General features: G+C 44.0%; 1 protein-coding gene across 4 annotated transcripts in view; it reads right to left on the bottom strand.

Annotated features, from left to right (window-relative positions):
* Positions 1-21,383, bottom strand: part of TAX1BP1 (Tax1 binding protein 1) — a 102,900-nt gene that overhangs the window by 67,758 nt on the left and 13,759 nt on the right. The gene's annotated exons all lie outside the window — the stretch shown is intronic.

The raw sequence follows: 21,383 nt of genomic DNA, 5'->3' as shown, positions 1-21,383 counted from the left end.
TAGATTTATGTACAGTCTAATAACCTGAGTTTAACTAAAGCTACAACTGTTCATTTTAAAACTATAAAGCCCAGGCCAAAATGGCGCTCTGGCAACAATATAAATGAACGTCTGACCAGAGCTGCAAGTAGCCTGTGGCTCAGTGAGAATAAACGGCTGTGACAATAGATGGTGGCTTTTGATGTGCATCAATGTGCCAATAGACATAGGATAAAACATACAGATCTCATTTTGAGATGATAAATTTGATGTAAAAGGATTTTTATCTCATCATAGACAACCCCTTTCATACCCTGCAGGAAGCTGGACACAAAGCTGAATTTGCTAGGGTAGCTTTCTCTGACCACATGTTTCTCAAATTGTGGCTGCTGCAGGGAAAATTACAGGGTGGGCCATATATATGGATAAAATGGGAATGGTTGGTGATGTTAACTTCCTGTTTGTGGCACATTAGTATATGTGAGGGGGGAACTTTTCAAGATGGGTGGTGAGGGTCATGTGACACATCAAACTTATTGGTTTTAATGTAACTTTCTTCTTTCAGGAGTCATTTACAAGTTTCTGACCACTTATAAAATGTGTTCAATGTGCTGCCCATTGTGTTGGATTGTCAATGCAACCCTCTCCTCCCACTCTTCACACACAGATAGCAACACTGCAGGAGAAATGCTATCACAGGCTTCCAGTATCCGTAGTTTCAGGTGCTGCACATCTCGTATCTTCACAGCATAGACAATTGCCTTCAGATGACCCCAAAGATAAAAGTCTAAGGGGGTCAGATCGGGAGACCTTGGGGGCCATTCAACTGGCCCACGACGACCAATCCTTTTTTCAGGAAACTGTTCATCTAGGAATGATCGGACGTGGCACGTTCCTCAAGTTTTTCCAGCAAGATGGTGCACCACCACATTATGGGTGTCAGGTTCGAGCATTCCTAGATGAACAGTTTCCTGGAAAGTGGATTGGTCGTCGTGGGCCAGTTGAATGGCCCCCGAAGTCTCCCGATCTGACCCCCTTAGACTTTTATCTTTGAGGTCATCTGAAGGCAATTGTTTATGCTGTGAAGATACGAGATGTGCAGCACCTGAAACTACGGATACTGGAAGCATGTGCTAGCATTTCTCCTGCGGTGTTGCTATCAGTGTGTGAAGAGTGGGAGAAGAGGGTTGCATTGACAATCCAACACAATGGGCAGCACATTGAACACATTTTATAAGTGGTCAGAAACTTGTAAATAACTCATGAAAGAATAAAGTTACGTTAAAACCAAACACAACATTGTTTTTCTTGTGAAATTCCCAATAAGTTTGATGTGTCACATGAACCTCTTCCTATTGAAAAAACAAAAGTTGTATTCAAAATGGCCGACTTCAAAATGGCCGCCAAGGTCACCACCCATCTTGATAAGTTTCCCCCCCCCCTCACATATACTAATGTGCCACAAACAGGAAGTTAATATCACCAACCATTCCCATTTTATTAAGGTGTATCCATATAAATGGCCCACCCTGTAAAATTCAAATAAATGCCCATCCTGAAACACATATACAGCATTCTGTACTGGCTTATAGAGGGGTGTCGAGCAGGGGGTCCCCCTTTCACAATGTCCATATGCACTAATGTAGCAATTTCTTCTTATTATGCTCCCTAAATTCCAATGGGAGCTCCAAGATTTGTCCCCACAATTGCAGCCAATTATGACTCCTGCTTAAAGGGGTATTCCAGGAAAAAAAAACTTGATATATCAACTGGCTCCAGAAAATGAAACAGATTTGTAAATTAAAGTATAGATAAGTGTAGCTCACAGAATAAATACGCGAGGTTAACAGATATTCTCACACCCAAAAAGAGAATTACTGAAAAATGGATTACTCAGTCCTCAGCTGTATCACTCAAAAAACTAATGTAGCATGGATGAATGGTTTAATTGGAATAGAAGAATAATGGACTTCCAGACCAAGGTATCAATAATATACAATTTAATATCACGAAAAATAACTAAATTCAAATGAGAGCAAATAAAAGCACAGCCACAGGGCCCTACAGCTGTGCGATATATGTAGCGCCAATTGGCATAAAATTCTATCACCAGTATAAGCCTCGAGAAGTAAAAAATATTGGCATATAAAGATTTCACAACAATCGGTCATATAAACAGTATGGTATAAAGTATAACAATGTGACCGTATGTCTACTAGCAAAAAAGGATTGTTTCCCTTAGTGATATCCGTGTCCGTCCTGAAAAGAAGATACCGTAAGTAGTGCAAAGAAAAATAGGCAGAATGAGCAATGGAAGTCCTATCACAGAGGCAAGAGCACTGGCAGGAGCACCGGCAGGAACAACCGTCGCACTTGCCGATGCTCCTGCCTTTTTTAGCTAAAGCAAGAAAGCCACCGGTACCGGGTCCAGCGCGGAGTGGGTGAGTGGCACGCAAGTGCCTGTGTCTTCTCCTTATAGGAATTACATCGGCACAGCAGGTCCTTTTCAGCCGGGCTCCCAGCTCTCATTCCCGTAATAGGAGTCAACTATTCCCCCGCACAGAACTATTTGATATACACTTATCATCTCGCTTCTGTGATAGGACTTCTATTGCTCATTCTGCCTATTTTCTTTGCACTGCTTATTTTCTTTTCAGGACGGACGCTGATATCACTAAGGGCAACAATTTTTTTTTTGTTTTTTGTTTTTTTGCGCTACTTTGTCTATTTACAGGTTTAAAAACTGCAAAATTGCTAGTAGACATACAGTCACATTGTTATACTTTATACCATACTGTTTATATGACCGATTATTTCTTATACTGGTGATAGAATTTTATGCCAATTGGCGCTACATATATCGCACAGCCGTAGGGCCCTGCGACTGATTTTTTAGCTCTCATTTGAATTTATTGATTTTTCTTGATATTAAAACTGTATATTATTACCTTGGTCTGAAAGTCCATTATTCTTTTCCAATTGAACCATTCATCCATCCTACATTCGTTTTTTGAGTGATACAGCTGAGGACTGAGTAATCAATTTTTTGTAGATCCAGATTTGTAAATTACATCAATTAAAAAATCTTAAATCCTTCCAGTAGTTATCAGCTGCTGAAATTGAGTTGTTCTTTCCTTTCTGACAACAGTGCTCTCTGCTGACACCTCTGCTTGTCTCAGGAACCATCTGAAGCATTAGAGGTTTGCTATGGGGATTTGCTCCTACTCTGGACAGTTCCTGAGACAAGCAGAGGTGTCCGCAGAGAGCACTGTTGTCAGGCAGAAAATAACTCAACTTCAGCAGCTGATACCTACTGGAAGGATTGAGATTTTTTTAATAGAAATTATTTACAAATCTGCTTAACTTTCTGGAGCCAGTCGATATAAAAAAATTCAGTTTTTTCCTGGAATACCCCTTTAACTAAGAGGCTACTGCAAGACTTTAGGAAAGTCATATCCATCCCTTTTGGTTTTATTTTCCACCCACAAGAATTGCACAATCATCTATTTGCTTAAAGGGGTAGTCCAATGGTGAAAAACGTATCCCCTATCCTAAGGATAGGGGATAAGTTTGAGATCGCGGGGGGTCCGACCGCTGTGGCCCCCTGCGAACTCTCTGTACGGGGGCCAGGCTCTCCGGCCAGATAGCGGGTGTTGACCCCCGCACGAAGCGGCAGCTGACACGCCCCCTCAATACATCTCTATGGCAGAGCCGGAGATTGCCGAAGGCAGCGCTTCGGCTCTGCCATAGGGTTGTATTGAGGGGGCGTGTCGGCCGCCGCTTCGGGCAGAGGTCGACACGCCCCCTTCCCGCTGGCTGTCGGGGCTCCGTACAGGAGATCGCAGGGGGCGCCAGCGGTCGGACCCCCCGCGATCTCAAACTTATCCCCTATCCTTAGGATAGGGGATAAGTTGTTCACCACTGGACTACTCCTTTAAGTGCATTTTACACCTGCTTATGTGTGGTTACAGTCCACTTTTCAGGTTTAAAAGAAGACAATGAGCAATATTGCCAACATTTTGCTTATTTTGTACTGATTGTGCAGTATTCCGCTGTTTTCCCTTGGAAGTAGACTGCACATTATCTAGACTACAGAGAAAACAAATCTGTAATTAGTAATTACACAGAAGAACCCACAGCAAAATCTGCACAGAAAACATGCAAAGTTTGATGTGGAACACGTGTAAATTTCATATTTTCTTTTTTTCCATATTTGAACTCAAGCTAAATATTGCCGTTTTTACAATGGCCACTAGAGCACACACAAACACAATACGCTGACACTTCCCGTTGTCTGCAGTTCACTTGACAGCTTAAGTTTGTAAACTGTAACATGGTCAAAAAAGTGGAAAATTTAAAAGGGGTTTTCCAGGATATTTTAAAAAATAGAAAATAAAGAGTGTGTATTATGTATATTTATAAACACACACACACACAGATCACACCTGCCCCCCCCCCTCCTCTTCTGTACTGCTGGAGGCCTAGATATGGCAGAACACTCACACTGGAGTTCCACTTTCAGGACCCATTCATACGGCAGAATGTCCGTCCAAATAAATACTGCAGCCCCCAGCTGAACAAGTCAGCTTGGAAAACAACCATGTCCAAAAATGGCAATGCATTTCTGAGCGGATTCTGCAGAAAGAATTGACATGTACATTCTTTCTGGAGAGCCCGGAATTAAAGTTTCAGTGGCTGATGTTTCCACAGCAGAAATTTTGCTGTGTGCAAGGTGCAGCAGAATCTCACTTAACCCCTTAAAGGGGTATTCCAGGCAAAACCTTTTTATATTTATATATATATATATATATATATATATATATATATATATATATATATATATATATCTATATCTCTATCTATCTATCTATCTATCTATCTCTATATCTATATCTATATATATATATATATATATCTCAACTGGCTCCGGAAAGTTAAACAGATTTGTAAATTACTTCTATTGAAAAATCTTAATCCTTCCAATAGTTATTAGCTTCTGAAGTTTTCTGTCTAACTGCTCAATGATGATGTCACGTCTCGGGAGCTGTGCATGATGGGAGAATATCCCTTGCATGATGGGAAAATATCCCCATAGGAGCTGGACAGCTCCCGGGACGTGAGTCATCAGAGAGCAGTTAGACAGAAAACAACAACTCAACTTCAGAAGCTAATAAACTATTGGAAGGATTAAGATTTTTTAATAGAAGTAATTTACAAATCTGTTTAACTTTCCGGAGCCAGTTGATATATATAAAAAAAGTTTTGGCCTGGAATACCCCTTTAAGGACCAAGCCCATTTTGACCTTCAAAAGGGGTACTCCCGTGGAAAATTTATTTATTTATTTTTATTAAATCAACTGGTGCCAGAAAGTTAAACAGATTTGTAAATCACTTCTATTAATAAATTTTAATCCTTCAAGTACTTTTTAGGGGTTATATACTAAAGAGAAATCAAAAAAAGAAATGTATATCCTCTGATGTCATGACCACAGTGCTCTCTGCTGACCTCTGCTGTCCATTTCAGGAACTGTCCAGAGCCGCATATGTTTGCTATTGGGATTTTCTCCTGCGCTGGACAGTTCCAAAAATGGACAGCAGAGGTTAGCAGAGCGCACCGTGGTCATGACATCAGAGGAAACGCATTTCTTTTTTGGATTTCTCTTTAGTATACAGCCCCTAAAAAGTACTTGAAGGATTAAGCTTTTTAAATAGAAGTGATTTACAAATCTGTTTAACTTTCTGGCACCAGTTGATTTAAAAAAATAAATAAATAAAATAAAATAAAAAAGTTTTCCACGGGAGTACCCCTTTAAGGACCAGGCTAATTTTCGTTTTTTTGCACTTTAGTTTTTTCCTCCTCTTCTTCTAAAAAGCATACCGCTTTCAATTTTGCACCTATAGACCCATATAAGGGCTTGTTTTCTCTGCCACTAATTGTACTTTGTAATGACATCAGTCATTTAATAAAAAAAATAAAAAACTGCAAAACCAAAAATATTATATTGAAAAAGTTTTTGGGGGCTTCCGTTTCTACAGAGTGCAATTTTCAGTAAAAATGACACCTGATCTTATTCTATAGGCCCTTACGGTTACAAGGATACCCAATTTAAGTAGGCTTTATTTTATTTTACTACTTAAAAAAAAAAAGTGCATTATCGGCTTACCGGCAAGGTAATTGCCGATACCGATAATGCCCAAAATCGTGATTATTGGCCGATAATATCGGCCAAACCGATAATCGGTCGATCCCTACTTCTGACCCCTATAAACTTTCTTAATTTTTCAGCATACGGGGCCGTGGTCTGTAGTTTGTATTAGTACCATTTTTGTTTTGATCAGACTTTTTCATTGCTTTTTGCTTTTCATTAGTTTTTTTATGGTATATGAAGTGACCAAAAAATGCTAAATTTTGGACTTTAATTTTTAATTACATTTTTTTTAAGGTGTACGCCATCGACCCTGTGGTTTAACTAACATTAAATTTTTATAGTTCGGACACTTAAGTATGCGGCGATACCACATATGATTATTTTTATTCTTTATTACATTATTTTATTTAAAAATGGAAAAAGGGGTAATTTAAAAAAAACTTTTTAATAGGGAAGGGGTTAATTCACTTTTATATTTACACTTTTTTTTTAGCCCCCATAGGAGGCTATAACATGCGGATAATCACGATTTTGGGCATTATCGGTATCGGCAATTACCTTGCCGATAAGCCGATAATGCCCCGCCCCCACCGCGACCGTTTTCCCCCCCCCCCCGACCCGCCGCACCGCGACCGCCCCCCCGACCCACCGCACCGCGTCGCACCCCCCACCGTAGTGCTGGGCGGTATACCGTTATGAACCGGATACCGTTTTTTTTTTTCTCCCACGGTATGGATTTTTGCCCATACCGCTATACCGGTCGGGCCCCTCCCCACCCTCCGAGTCAATAAAAAAAATTAAACTTACCCGTAATGGGGGTGGTCCGGGCCATACATCCTTCCTGTAGTGTCCGGCGGCATTCCGGGTGGAGGGTGAACCGGTCCGGGCTGTCCTTCTCTGGGGGTCATCTTCTCCACTCCGGGCAGGCTCCAGCCTAGTACGCTGCATAGATACCGCTACGCCGTGACGTCAGGTGCGTCGCTGCGCACAGGCGTCACTGCGCAGCGGCGTCTATGCTGCGTTACTAGGCCGGAGCCTGCCCGGAGTGGAGAAGATGACCCCTGGAGAAGGAGGACAGCCCGGACCGGTTCACCCTCCACCCGGAATGCTGCCGGACACTACAGGAAGGAAGGATGGCCCGGACCACCCTGACAGGTAGGGGGAGAGAAGCGGTTGGTGGTGGCGGCGGCGGCCTATGGCACCGCAAAAGCCACTGCAGTGCATTGATTTAAAGCGCCCGTTTTAAATCAATGATCTGCAGCGGTGTCGCGGGGGGATAAATAGCCGATAACTTATACCGGAATATCGGTATAAGTTATCGGCTATCGGCCCTAACCTCCACCGATTATCGGTATCGGCCATAAAAAAAACAATATCGGTCGATCCCTAGTTTAAACCCTGTTAACAGGACCAGGTCCTTAAGTCCCAGGATGCGAGGGCGTACCTGTATGCCCTTGATCCTGGTAGGGTTAACAACAAAAAAAAAACACACACACACACACACAACAATGGGAGTCTGCTGCAACGGAATTTCATTGCAGAATTTTCCTGCCAGGTTCCTCTCGGAAACCTAGCGTGTGAATGGGGCTTCAATCTCAGTTTGAGAGGGCTCTACTCTACTACTTCCTGAACACTGTAAGGCTAGGTTCACACTACAGAATTTCCAAATGTAATGCCACCATGAAAGTACATTTGGAAATTCCGCTGCAGCAGATACCTATTTAGGTCAATGGAATTCCTCTGCACAGTGCACGCTATGGTATTTCGGCAGTGGACATTCCACCGCCTAAAGAACGATTTTGCTCATTCTTCTGGCAATATCCGCCTGGAGTAGACTGTAGCCTATGGGGGGCAGTAATGTACGCGCAACCCAAGAGCCAACTGATTCCGTCGGCACCAGCCGCACTCTGAATCTCAGGAATAAAATTTTTCCGGACTATGATTCCGTATTGTGAACCTAGCCTTAACATCTACTGACATTCCTGTCTATTAACTCCCATCTCAGCTACCCTAAAATGCACAGTGTATGTCCCCAATACTGCTGTCCCTAGGTCAGTTTTTGAATATAAAGAATAAATAGCTACAACATGTAAAAAAATATATACAATATAAATTATGGGTTAAAATAGATCGCCTTTCATCTATATAGAATATCACACAAAATGCTAGCACAACAATGTAAAATTGGCCAAAAACTTCAAGAGATCTACACCTAAAAAATAACATTTCATCCACTTTTTTTCCATTATTTCCCCAAAGCAATTTCCTCAAATAGACAGTTTTTGGCCACTGGATGCTGAATGATGTCACTCACATCTTCTATTACAATAAAAGGAGAACACAAGGAGAATGATCAAGTGATAATCCATGACTGGAAACAGGAATCACGTTTTTGTGATGAATCGTCATGGACTGAAGGAAGACGCCTGACCCAGACAAAATGAAAAACAAATGTTTTATGACTTAAATGGTTTATAGGCGGCCATTGTGCTACAGTGCAAATTCTAAATACATGCATAATAAGTAGGTAACAGGATTACAACTCACAAATAGAAGGACTTTGTAGGGATCATGTGTAAAAGTCATTGGAACATGACAGCACAGGGAAGCCGACATTTACATTCATTTGCAAAAGTTTAGCCATCCCGGACAATTTTCATGATTTTTATTTATAAATAAATGGGTGTTTGGATCAGCAGGTATGCAAACACACATTTGGCCAAGCCAGCTTCATTTTGGAACAAGGTGCTGCAGACTGATGAAACGAAGGGTGTTATGCATGGCATCAAAAGAACACAGCATTTCAAGACAAACACCTGCTAAAATGTGGTGGAGATTCCATCATGCTGTAGGGCCAGTACTGTAAGTCATGTTAAAGTTGAGTGTCGCATGGATTCCACTCAATATCAGCAGATACTTGAGAATAATGTAGAGGAATCTGTCAACGTTGAAATTACTCCGGGGGTGGATATTTCAACAAGACAACAACCCAAAACACTGCTCAACATCTACTCTGGCATTTATACAGAGGAACAAGTCCAATGCTATGGAATGGCCATCCCAGTCCGCAGAGCTGAATACCACTGAAAATCTGTGGTGTGATGGCTGTATGTATGTGTGTATGTATACACTGCTCAAAAAAATAAAGGGAACACTAAAATAACACATCGTAGATCTGAATGAATGAACTAATCCTATTAAATACTTTCATCTTTACATAGTTGAATGTGCTGACAACAAAATCACACATAAATTATCAATGGAAATAATATTTATCAACCCATGGAGGTCTGGATATGGTCACACTCAAAATCAAAGTGGAAAACCACACTACAGGCTGATCCAACTTTGATGTAATGTCCTTAAAACAAGTCACAATGAGGCTCAGTAGTGTGTATGGCCTTCACGTGCCCGTATGACCTCCCTACAATGCCTGGGCATGCTCCTGATGAGGTGGCACATGGTCTCCTGAGGAATGTCCTCCCAGACCTGGTCTAAAGCATCCCCCAACTCCTGGACAGCCTGTGGTGCAACGTGGCATGGAGCGAGACATGATGTTCCAGATGTGCTCAATTGGATTCAGGTCTGGGGAATGGGCGGGTCAGTCCATAGCATCAATGCCTTCCTCTTGCAGGAACTGCTGACACACTCCAGCCACATGAGGTCTAGCATTGTCTTGCATTAGGAGGAACCCAGGGCCAACTGCACCAGCATATGGTCTCACAAGGGGTCTGAGGATCTCATCTCTGTACCTAATGGCAGTCAAGCTACCTCTGGCAAGCACATGGAGGGCTGTGTGGCCCCCCCAAAGAAATGCCACCCCACACCATTACGGACCCACCGCCAAACCGGTCATGCTGGAGGATGTTGCAGACAGCAGAACATACTCCACAGCGTCTCCAGACTCTGTCACGTCTGTCAAATGTGCTCAGTGTGAACCTGCTTTTATCTGTAAAGAGCACAGTGTGTTAGTAACGAATTTGCCAATCTTTGTGTTCTCTGGCAAATGCTAAATGTCCTGCACGGTGTTGGGCTGTCAGCACAATTCCCACCTGTGGACGTCGGGCCCTCATACCACCCTCATGGAGCCTGTTTCTGACCGTTTGAGTGGACACATGCACATTTTTGGCCTGCTGGAGGTAATTTTGCAGGGCTCTGGCAGTGCTCCTCCTGCTCCTCCTTGCCCAAAGGTGGAGGTAGCAGCCCTGCTGCTGGGTTGTTGCCCTCCTACAGCCTCCTCCACATGATCTGATGTACTGGCTTGTCTCCTGGTAGCCCCTCCTTGCTCTTGACACTATGCTGACAGACACGGCAAATCTTCTTGCCACAGCTTGCATTGATGTGCCATCCTGGATGAGCTGCACTACCTGAGCCACTTGTGTGGGTTGTAGACTCTGTCTCATGCTACCACTAGAGTAAAAGCACCGCCAGCATTCAAAAGTGACCAAAACATCAGCCAGGAAGCATAGGAACTGAGAAGTGGTCTGTGGTCACCACCTGCAGAACCACTCCTTTATTGGGGGTGTCTTGCTTATTGCCTATACATTTCTACCTGTTGTCTGTTCCATTTGTACAACAGCATGTGAAATTGATTGTCAATCAATGTTGTTTCCTGAGTAGACAGTGTGATTTCACAGAAGTGTGACTGACTTGGAGTTACATTGTGTTGTTTAAGTGTTCCTTTATTTTTTGGAGCAGTGTATATATATAATACCTATAAGCCTGCTGTCCATGCTCGGCAACCATCAAACCCAAATGAACTAAAGATGGAATGAGAAATGATCCAAATTTCTTCATCCAGAATTCAAACACTCATTGCAGGCTATAGAAAGCGTCTAGAGCAGCACTACTCAACTGGTGGACCGCGGTCAAGATCCGGACCGCAGCTGCCAGTCATCCGGACCTCTGGCCGGTTCAGAGAACTGGCCGGAAGAGGCATCCGCTGTCCCGACATTCATATGTATCGGTGTCTTTAAAGACACCGATACAAATGAATAGCTGAGTGCCGCCGGAGCGAGGGAACGCTGAGCTCCCAGCACTTTTCCTTTGATGCAGGTGGCGCGATAAGCAGGCCTGATTAGAAGAGACCAGAGCAGTGCGGGACCTGGCACAGAGAAGCAATGTTGGGACAAGTAAGTATGCGGGGCGGGGCCATTCGGGGTGGGGGAAATGAATGCTGCAGGGGTCCTGGGGTGGGGATCGGAAGATGAATGCTGCAGGGGTCATGGGAAATGAATGCTACAGGGGCTTTGGGTTGGGGTAGATGAATGATGCAGGGGGTCATGTCTTGGGGGGGGGGGGGGGGTGAAGATGAATGATATAGGTTCTTGCCTTGGGAGAAGAAGATGAATGATGCAGGGGTCTTGTCTTGGGGGGAGAAGATGAATGATGCAGGGGTCTTGTCTTGGGGGGAGTGTAAAGATGAATGATGCAGGTGGGGAGTGTTAAGGCAGAAGGGGACAAAGGGGTCTGGGGGACAGAAAATTGTAAAGATAAATGGATGCAGGGGTCTTGGGGGGGCAGAGGAGTCTGCAGAAGGACTAAGGGGGCCCATCCACATTGAGGACATTCCTCCAGCGGAAATCTGCTTGCAGCAGAGTCCAAATGCTTTCAATGATTTTCTGCTGCTCTGTGCATACTGTAGAATCGGCACAGTGGAATTCCCCCAGCAGAATGGACATACACCCAACGAACCAACATTTTCATTCTTTAGTTGGACGTCCATTTGGCAGGTGGAATTTCGTCAGACTGCTTTGTCATCTATAGAGATGGTGCATATCCATGAAGTCCTACCACCAATGGCTTCTGTGGCACCTGCAGAAAGCAAACATTCTGCTGACTAAATGTCCTCAGTGTGGAGAAGCCCTTAGGGGTCTGCAGGAGGAAGGGAAAAGGGTTTTGGGGGGGGGGGGGGGGGGGGAGTACAACAGTGGTGGGATTCTGACAACAGAGAAGACGCCTCCTGTGAGTCATTATACAATTGGGTATTCTCCTGACTGTCCCATCAGAGCTGGAGTCACTTTTAAGTTCGGTAGTGATGATGGGTGACACTGTACCCCAATCTGTGGCTCTCCAGCTGTTGCAAAGCTTCAGGCCTTCTGGGAGTTGTAGTTTTTTTAACAGCTGGAGAGCCACTTAAAATCGAGGTAATTTTAATGTATGCAGCTCATTTTATTTTAATGGGTGTCGAACTGCTGCGACCCCCACTAACAAAAACGGCTTGCATAGCCTAATATCCCCGGGCCTATTTTTGCTCCCAGTCTGCCCCTGGAAGTAAGTATATTACAGGTATTTCCCAACTTTTAAAGCTACAGTTCTTACATACTCTTCTGTCTGCATGATGGGAATTGTAGTTTTGGAACAGCTGGAGAGTTCACATGAGGGGGCAGGCATCATGGCACAGCTCATATGGAGGAGGAAGGCATTGTAGAACAGTTCATATAGGAAGCAGGCTTAAATGGCAGTATTATACTCAGAAACAGCGTGTATGGCAGTATTATATCAGAGGCATGGTGTTTCACAGAATTATATTTAGGTCCACTTAATAAATAATGTTTTACAACAGGCGGCACCTATTTCTGGCATGGCACTGCGGCCACTAGGTGTGAACCAGGTCTTATCATTTAGCTCGGACCTTCACCGGATGGCAGATCTGGAAAAACGGACCCCCTACTAAAAGTAGTTGAGTATCCCTGGTCTAGAGGCTGTTATTTCCAATAAAGTAGGCTGAACTAAAGGATTCTGTTGGAATGCACAAATGTATGCACCGTCTACTTTTGTTTTGATGCAGATTGTACATTTTATGTTCATCCAATAAACCTCCTTTCACTACAGAAATACAGTCATGGCTGTAAATGTTGACACCCCTGAAAGTTCTCAAGAAAATGAAGTATTTCTCACAGAAAAGGATTGCAGTAACATATGTTTTCCTATACACATGTTTATTCCCTTTGTGTGTATTGGAACTACCGTATATACTCGAGTATAAGCCGACCCGAGTATAAGCCGAGACCCCTAATTTCAACCCAAAATCCCAGGAAAAGTTATTGACTCGAGTATAAGCCTAGGGTGGGAAATACCTCATCCCCCCCCTGTCATCATCCAGACCCGTCATTAACATCCTCATCATCATCCCCTTGTCATCATCCCACACATCCCCCCTTCATCATCCCCTTATCATCCCACACATCCCCCCTTCATCATCCCCTTATCCCACACATCCCCCCTTCATCATCCCCTTATCATCCCGCACATCCCCCCTTCATCATCCCCTTATCATCCCACACATCCCCCCTTCATCATCCCCTTATCATCCCACACCCCCCCCCTTCATCATCCCCACACCCCCCCCCTTCATCATCCTCTTCTCATCATTCGCCCTCAGTGGTCTTCAACCTGCGGACCTCCAGAGGTTTCAAAACTACAACTCCCAGCAAGCCCGGGCAGCCATCGGCTGTCCGGGCTTGCTGGGAGTTGTAGTTTTGAAACCTCCGGAGGTCCGCAGGTTGAAGACCACTGCGGCCTTCAACATCATCCAGCCCCCCTCTCACCCCCTTTAGTTCTGAGTACTCACCTCCGCTCGGCGCTGGTCCGGTCCTGCAGGGCTGTCCGGTGAGGAGGTGGTCCGGTGGGGAGGTGGTCCGGGCTGCTATCTTCACCGGGGGCGCCTCTTCTCCGCGCTTCCGGCCCGGAATAGAGCCGTTGCCTTGGCAATGACGCAGAATTACGTTGGCAATGAACGCACCTCTGCGTCGTTGTCACGGCAACGTGACTATTCTGAGGCCGGGCCCGAAGCGCTTAGAAGAGGCCTCCCCGGTGAAGATAGCAGCCCGGAACCAGTATCCCACCGGACCACCTCCTCACCGGACAGCCCTGCAGGACCGGACCAGCGCCGAGCGGAGGTGAGTACTCAGAACTAAAGGGGGTGAGAGGGGGCTGGATGATGTTGAAGGCCGCAGTGGTCTTCAACCTGCGGACCTCCGGAGGTTTCAAAACTACAACTCCCAGCAAGCCCGGACAGCCGATGGCTGCCCGGGCTTGCTGGGAGTTGTAGTTTTGAAACCTCTGGAGGTCCGCAGGTTGAAGACCACTGCGGGTGGGGGAGTTCACTCGAGTATAAGCCGAGGGGGGTGTTTTCAGCACGAAAAATCGTGCTGAAAAACTCGGCCTATACTCGAGTATATACGGTAAACCAAAAAAGGGAGGAAAAAAGCAAATTGGACATAATGTCACACCAAACTCCAAAAATGGTCTGGACAAAATTTACTGACACCCTTTCAAAATTATGGAAAAATAAGATTGTTTCAAGCATGTGATGCTCCTTTAAACTCGCCTGGGGCAAGTAACAGGTGTGGGCAATATAAAAATCGTACTTGAAAGCAAATAAAATGGAAAGAAGTCTTTGCATTGTGTGTCTGTGTGTGCCACAAGGACAAAAGAAAGAGGAGAAGAGAACTGTCTGAGGACTTAAGAACCAAAATTGGTGGAAAAATATCAACAATCTCAAGTTTACAAGTCCATCTCCAGAGATCTAGATTTACCCATGGCACTGTAGTTAATCTCCCTGGGTGTGGACGGAAGAGAAAAATTGATGAAAGGTGTCAACGCAGGATAGTCCGGATGGTGGATAAGCAGCCCCAAACAAGTTCCAAAGATATTCAAGCTGTCCAGAAGGCTCAGGGAGCATAAGTGTCAGCACAAACTATCCATCGACATTTAAAGGGGTACTGCACCCCTAGACATCTTATTCCCTATCCAAAGGATAGGGGATAAGATGTCTGATCGCAGGGGGCCCGCCACTAGGGACCCCCACAATATAGCATGCGGCACCCATCTGCTTACTGCTCTGGAAGCGCTGGAGGGTCTGGCTCCCGACCACGGGAACAGAAGATCGTGACTTCACGACTCTGCCCCCGTGTGACATCACGCCCCGCCCCCTCAATGCAAGTCTATGGGAGGGGGCGTGATGGCTGCGAGTCCAGATCTAAATCCCCATTGAACACCTGTGGAGAGATCTTAAAATTGCTGTTGAGAAATGGTGCCTTCCAATAAGAGAGACCTTGAGCAGTTTGCAAAGGAAAAGTGGTCAACATACCGGCTGAGAGGTGTAAGAAGCTTATTGATGGTTATAGGAAGCAACTGATTTCAGTAATTCTTTCCAAAGGGTGTACAACCAAATAGTAAGTTAAGGGTGCCAATAATTTTGTCCAGCCCATTTTTGGAGTTTGGTCTGACATTATGTCCAATTTGCTTTTTTTCCTCCCTTTTTGGTGTAGTTCCAACAAACACAAAGGGAATAAACATGCGTATAGCATAACATGTGTGACTGCAATACTTTTCTGTGGGAAATAGTTTTCTTGAAAAATTTCAGGGGTGCCAACATTTACGGCCATGACTCTATTACTCTGCCTTTCAGATATTTGATATCTCAAAATTGCTAATCCAAACAACAAAATTGTTTATTAATAAAAATCCTGGTAATTGTCAGCGGTGCCTAAACTTTTGCATACAACTGTACTGTAGCTGCCCAATTAGTGACTCAGTTAGGGCCGCATCCCACTAGTATAAACTAATTTGGCAGGACAAAATAGCCCAGGAGACTGGGCTTTTGTGGGTGTACCTTTAAATTAACAGTGTACATGGGCCTTTGGAAAACATTGTATACATTTTTTTTTTATTTACTTATTTATTTTGTCCCTAATTACTATTCCAATACTTTGGAATACATAGTGACCCAGTAAGGGGGTGCAGAGAATAGACAGATGGAGCTCTCAAGTCTAAAAGGTTTATCTGTGAAAATGACTTTACCCCCTACCCATTGGTGTGATTAGTTAAAGGGGTACTCCGGCCCCAAGACATCTTATCCCCTATCCAAAGGATAGGAGATAAGATGCCTGATCGCGGGGGTCTTGCAGCTGGGGACCCCTGCAATCTTTCATGGCTCCGGGTCTGATGAATCACGATCACAGGACCGGAGTATTGTGACATCACGCTCCGCCCCCTTAAAGCAAGCCTATGGATAAAATGATAAAATAGTAAAAGGATAAAATAATTTATGCATACAATGCTCGTTTAGTGCTTGGCGGTATACCGGTTCATACTGAATACCGTAATCTTTTTCCTGCACGATATGAATTTTTCCCATACCGCAATACAGGTTGGGCCCCTCCCCCTCTCGAATTAAAGGGGTATTACAGGCCAAAACGTTTTTTAATATATCAACTGGCTCCAGAAAGTTAAACAGATTTGTAAATGACATCTATTAAAAAATCTTAATCCTACCAATAGTTATTAGCTTCTGAAGTTGAGTTGTTGTTTTCTGTCTAACTGCTTTCTGATGACTCACGTCCCAGGCGCTGTGCAGTTCCTATGGGGATATTCTCCCATCATGCATAGCTCCCGGGACGTGACATCATCATTAAGCAGTTAGGCAGAAAACTTCAGAAGCTAATAACTTCTGGAAGGATTAAGATTTTTTAATAGAAGTAATGTACAAATCTGTCTAACTTTCCGGAGCCAGTTGATATATATAAAAAAAAAGAAAAAGATTTTGCCTGGAATAGGCCTTTAATGAATTATCAGCCACAGTGCGCTGTCCCCACATCGGACAACTAATCATCAGCCACTGCGCTGTACTGTACTATCCTGAGACCGGGCTTCAGAAATAAAGTTTAACTCCTCACCTTCCTCCTACATTCCTCCATTGCTCCGGAACCGGCCTCATGGTCCTTTTGGGGCTTCCTGGGGATGGGAACGTCACAGAGCCGTGAGCCTATCACCGGCCGCAGCGATGTCGCACCTCGGCCGGTGATAGGCTGAGCGCACTGTCATGTAAGGAGCCAACAAGAGCAGCGGAGGACCGTGAGGCCGGTTCCGGAGCAACAGGGGAATGTAGGAAGAAGGGGAGTTAAAGTTTGCTTTTTAATTTGCAGCCCGGACACAGGAATACAGAGTACAGTACGGCACAGCGACCGATAATTATTTGGCGGAGGGGGGGGGGGGGGGGGAGAAGCAGCCTTGCGGGTGACATATGATGTGGGGGACCGTGAAGCGCTGGGCTGATAAACCGCGGGGGGGGGGGGGGGGTCGGGCGGAAGCAGCCCCTTCACATGATGATGAGGGGGAATACGGTTAAATACCGTAGAACCGCCATAAATTTACAAGAAATACAAAAAATTAACAAAAAAATTTTTGGTCATACTGCCCAGCTCTATGCTCCTTACCCAACAGCAACCCTATAGCTATATTAAGAAATCAAATGAAGTCTTCATTATTCTTAAAGGAGTTCTCCGCCAGAAAACATCATCTCATCATCAGATGTCTGATCACGGGGGTCCCACCACTGGGGATCCCAGTAATCTCCAGGCAGCGTCGGCGTTCAGAACACAGAAGCTTGGAGCTTCCGTGTTTGTGACGTCACGCCATGCCCCCTCGATTCATGTCTATGGGAGGGGGCATGACGGCTAGGCGTGGCTGCTGTAGTCGCCAGTCATCCGGCACAGAGTGGAGTTCGCTCAATGCACCGGATGACTGGGGTGCATTTGGATAGGGGATAAGAGGTTTTCCGGCACAATACCTTTTAAGAGGTTTTCAGGATCTGAGCTACTTAAAAGGGATACTCTGGTGGAAAAGTTTCTTTACAATCAACTGGTGCCAGAAAGTTAAACAGATTTGTAAATTACTTCTATTTAAAAACCTTAATCCTTCAGTACTTAACTGCTGTATGCTACAGAGAAAGTGCTTTTCTTTTTGAATTTCTTTTCTGTCTGACCACAGTGCTCTCTGCTGACACCTCTGTCCATGTAAGGAACGGTCCAGAGCAGGAGAGGTTTGCTATGGGGATTTTCTCCTGCTCTGGACCGTTCCTGACATGGACAGATGTGTCAGCAGAGAGCACTGTGGTCACACAGAAAAGAAATTCAAAGCGAAAAGAACTTCCTGTGGAGCATACAGCAGCTGATAAGTACTGGAAGGATTAAGTTTTTTATTATAAGTCATTTACAAATCTGTTTAACTTTCTGGCACCAGTTGATTTTAAAAAGTGTGTTTTCCACCGGAGTACCCCTTTAAGTGCCACAAACATGGCATTCCTCCTTGCTTGCCTCACCTCTCAGCACCTCCTTGATTGAGATACAGGGCTCTGTACTGGGGCTGGGAGGTGTGCTACACTGTGGCATTTCGATAACTTGGCCTTGCCTCCTTGACACATGACTTAGAAATAAGAAAAAGGCTAATTTATCCATTTGTAAGCCACCTTCAGCCCCAGGAAAGGTGTAGTTTGTAGCTTTATACCCTAACAGCTGTCTAATGAGGTCTACAAATCTTAGTAGTAAATACAGTTGACAGTTTCCCTTTAAACTTAAAGGGTAATTTTTTCCTTACACAACATTTCATTGGCTACCAAAAATGACAATGTTCTGTACACAGCTTATATAAAAAAATGTAAAGCTAGATATATTCAGTGCAAACATCTCAGAGTGTAGCAAAGTTATACACCAGTCTTGGCAAAAAGTAACCCAAAGCAGAAAGGCATCCTACATAGGACTTCATTCAAAGGCGTCTGCCCTATAGACTCCCTTTCTTTTAACACTAGATCAGTTTTGTACTCTTGGACTTCAAGTAACTTTCTGGAATACCTTTGAAGTGACGGTATAGAGTAATAGGGCCTGCCACGCTGGGGCGATTTCCTCCAGGTCTAAACAGTTTTAATTAATATTGGAGCAAAGACATGCTGGCCGTGCACTACTAATTACACCATATTTCCAGCCATGAAACTCATTTGCCTTACAGTACAAGCTAACAGTAGCCTTTCTTCCTGTAATTTATTGTTCCCCTTGGGCCATCTCCCAGCTAAATGAACACATACCTTCTTTCTTTGGCAGGCCCTGCTAAATAACTCCAACAATACCAGGGGGGGGATCACAATAAACCAAGCTGCCAGTCTGGCATGGGAAATCCTGCACAAGAACCAGATCTCCAAACCTTCTAACATTTTAAGATGGTAAAAATGTTACAGCAAGTAAAATCACAGACTACACTACATTAAAGTGTAATATGCATCTCTACCACAGTTACAGACAAATGTCAAAAGCTAAAGCATGTGGCAATGCATTCCTAATGGTTAAGGACAGTTTTCCTAACTACCTTAGAGGAAACATGTCACTTAAGAAGTTTTTATTACTCATTAACCTATTTCTACTGCAACAATTTTTATCGCTTTGTTTCCCCCCCCCCCCCCATCTCTTCTAAGCGTCAAACCAATTTTGTTTTTGTTTTTTTCAAAAGCTGCATAAGGGTCTATTCACACGTACAGTATTCTGCGCAGGATTTCAAGCTGTGTTCAGTTCACATTGAAATCTGCAGCAGAAAATCCTGCGCATCAAATCTGCGCAGAATATTGTACATGTGAATACACCATTAAGGTTTATTTTCTGCCAAACAACTTGCATATTTGGAGTTGGGAAGGAATTTTTCTCCTAGTATGGGGCATGTGCCTCATAAGGATTTTTTTGCCTTCCTCTGGATGAACACAGTAGGGACGCAATAGGGATTTAGGTTGAACTTGACAGACTCTGGTCTTTTTATTTTATTTTTTTTTAACTGTATGAACTATAACTATATGCATTTGGCACCCTTTATTTTAACATATTAGGTGGGATTTATCAAAACCTGTCCAGAGGAAAAAGTTGCCCAGTTCCCCCATAGCAACCAATCAGATCACTTCTTTCATTTTGCAGAGGCCTTGTAAAAAATTAAAGAAGCGATCTGATTGGTTGCTATGGGCAACTTTTCCTTTACACAGGTTTTGATAAATCTCCACCATAATGTGCAAATTAACCTAAAAAGGTGGATAAGATGTCTTAGGGCCAGAGTATCCCTTTAAAGCTAGTTCAAATCTACATTGGAGGCTCTATTTAGGGCTTTGGTTACAGATTCCATACTGCTGCATGCAGGTTTTTTTAGGTTTGGTTAAAATACAGCAAAATGACAGAGACCAGCTAGAAACCTGACAGACTATTCGAGTCAGGCATGGGGAAATCCTAACGCCTGACACTCGGAACATTTAGTTCTGGGCACCAGGTAGGTGAATTTTTCAAACATTTAGCCCTGTATCGGGCAAGCAGGGCCGGACCGACTATTTTTTTATAATGCCAGTGTGAGGTGCAGGATCGGACGCAGACTTGCATGGGACACAAGTCTGCACCTGACACCGGCGCTCAGGTTGTATGGAGCGGGCTGCAGACTCAACCCCGCTCCATACCCGGTGGCCCCCGGCTGATTTCAGTAGTGTGGGGCCGCCGCTAATAGTCGGCATGCGGCACTCGCCACGGCCGGCTAGTAGCCTTTTAGATCGCCGCTGACAAAGTTGACAGCGGCATCTAAAGGGATCTTATAACCATCCCTGGTGTGCTAGTGGGGTGGATCGCTCCCCCCCACAGTGCAGTTGTGGGGGAGGAGGGGGTTCCCCATGGAGGTAGCCGGAGGGCTTACCTCTGCATTCATGGCTGACCCCCTAAGCCTAAAGCAGGCTCAACCAAATGAGCACAGATCAATAGAGTTCAATAGAACTGCATTGATTTGTATTAGGAATCTAATGATTCCTGCATGGTCAATTGCGTTTATTATGTTTATAACATCATATCCCAGAAAAAAAATGAAGTAAAAAGTGTTCAAAATGTCCGATACATTTAGCAGATTACTGCCCAAAAAATGAGCCATCATACAGCCAAGTATACAGAAAAATTAAAATGTTATAGTGGACCAGATTTTATTTTATATATTTATTTTTTGGTATTGATGTAATCAGGCTTACCTAAAGTATTAAAATAATACGCAAGTTTGACCAAGTTGAATGGTCGGAATTTTTTTTTTAATTTGCATTTTTTATTTTGCCTCACAAATTATTTTATTTTGTTTCAGAGCATAAGGTATGGAAAAATCAAAGGTGTCATTAAAAAGTATAATTGGTCCTGCAAAAAACAAGCCTCATATGAGTCTGTAGATGGATGTATTCACGTACTATTTTGGTTGAAATAAATTTGCCTACCAGGACAAGAGGATTTTCATGAGGACAAGTAGATTGTGTTTTGTTTTAGTCCCCTTGGACAAGTTTTTTATTTTATTTATTTTTTATTATTTCCACACCCCTGAGGGTCAATAGGGTCTGTCAGGTTCTATTGGCGTCTGTTGTGCAGTGGACTGGCCTGCTACATTTGTCTTTACTGAGCGGAACCTACCCGGAAGTGAGCCATTGAT

This window comes from Hyla sarda, chromosome 5 (assembly GCF_029499605.1).
Source record: "Hyla sarda isolate aHylSar1 chromosome 5, aHylSar1.hap1, whole genome shotgun sequence".
In the NCBI taxonomy this organism is placed as follows: Eukaryota; Metazoa; Chordata; class Amphibia; order Anura; family Hylidae; genus Hyla; species Hyla sarda.
Note: the sequence above shows the minus strand (reverse complement) of the source record. Positions and strands in the feature narration are given on the sequence as shown.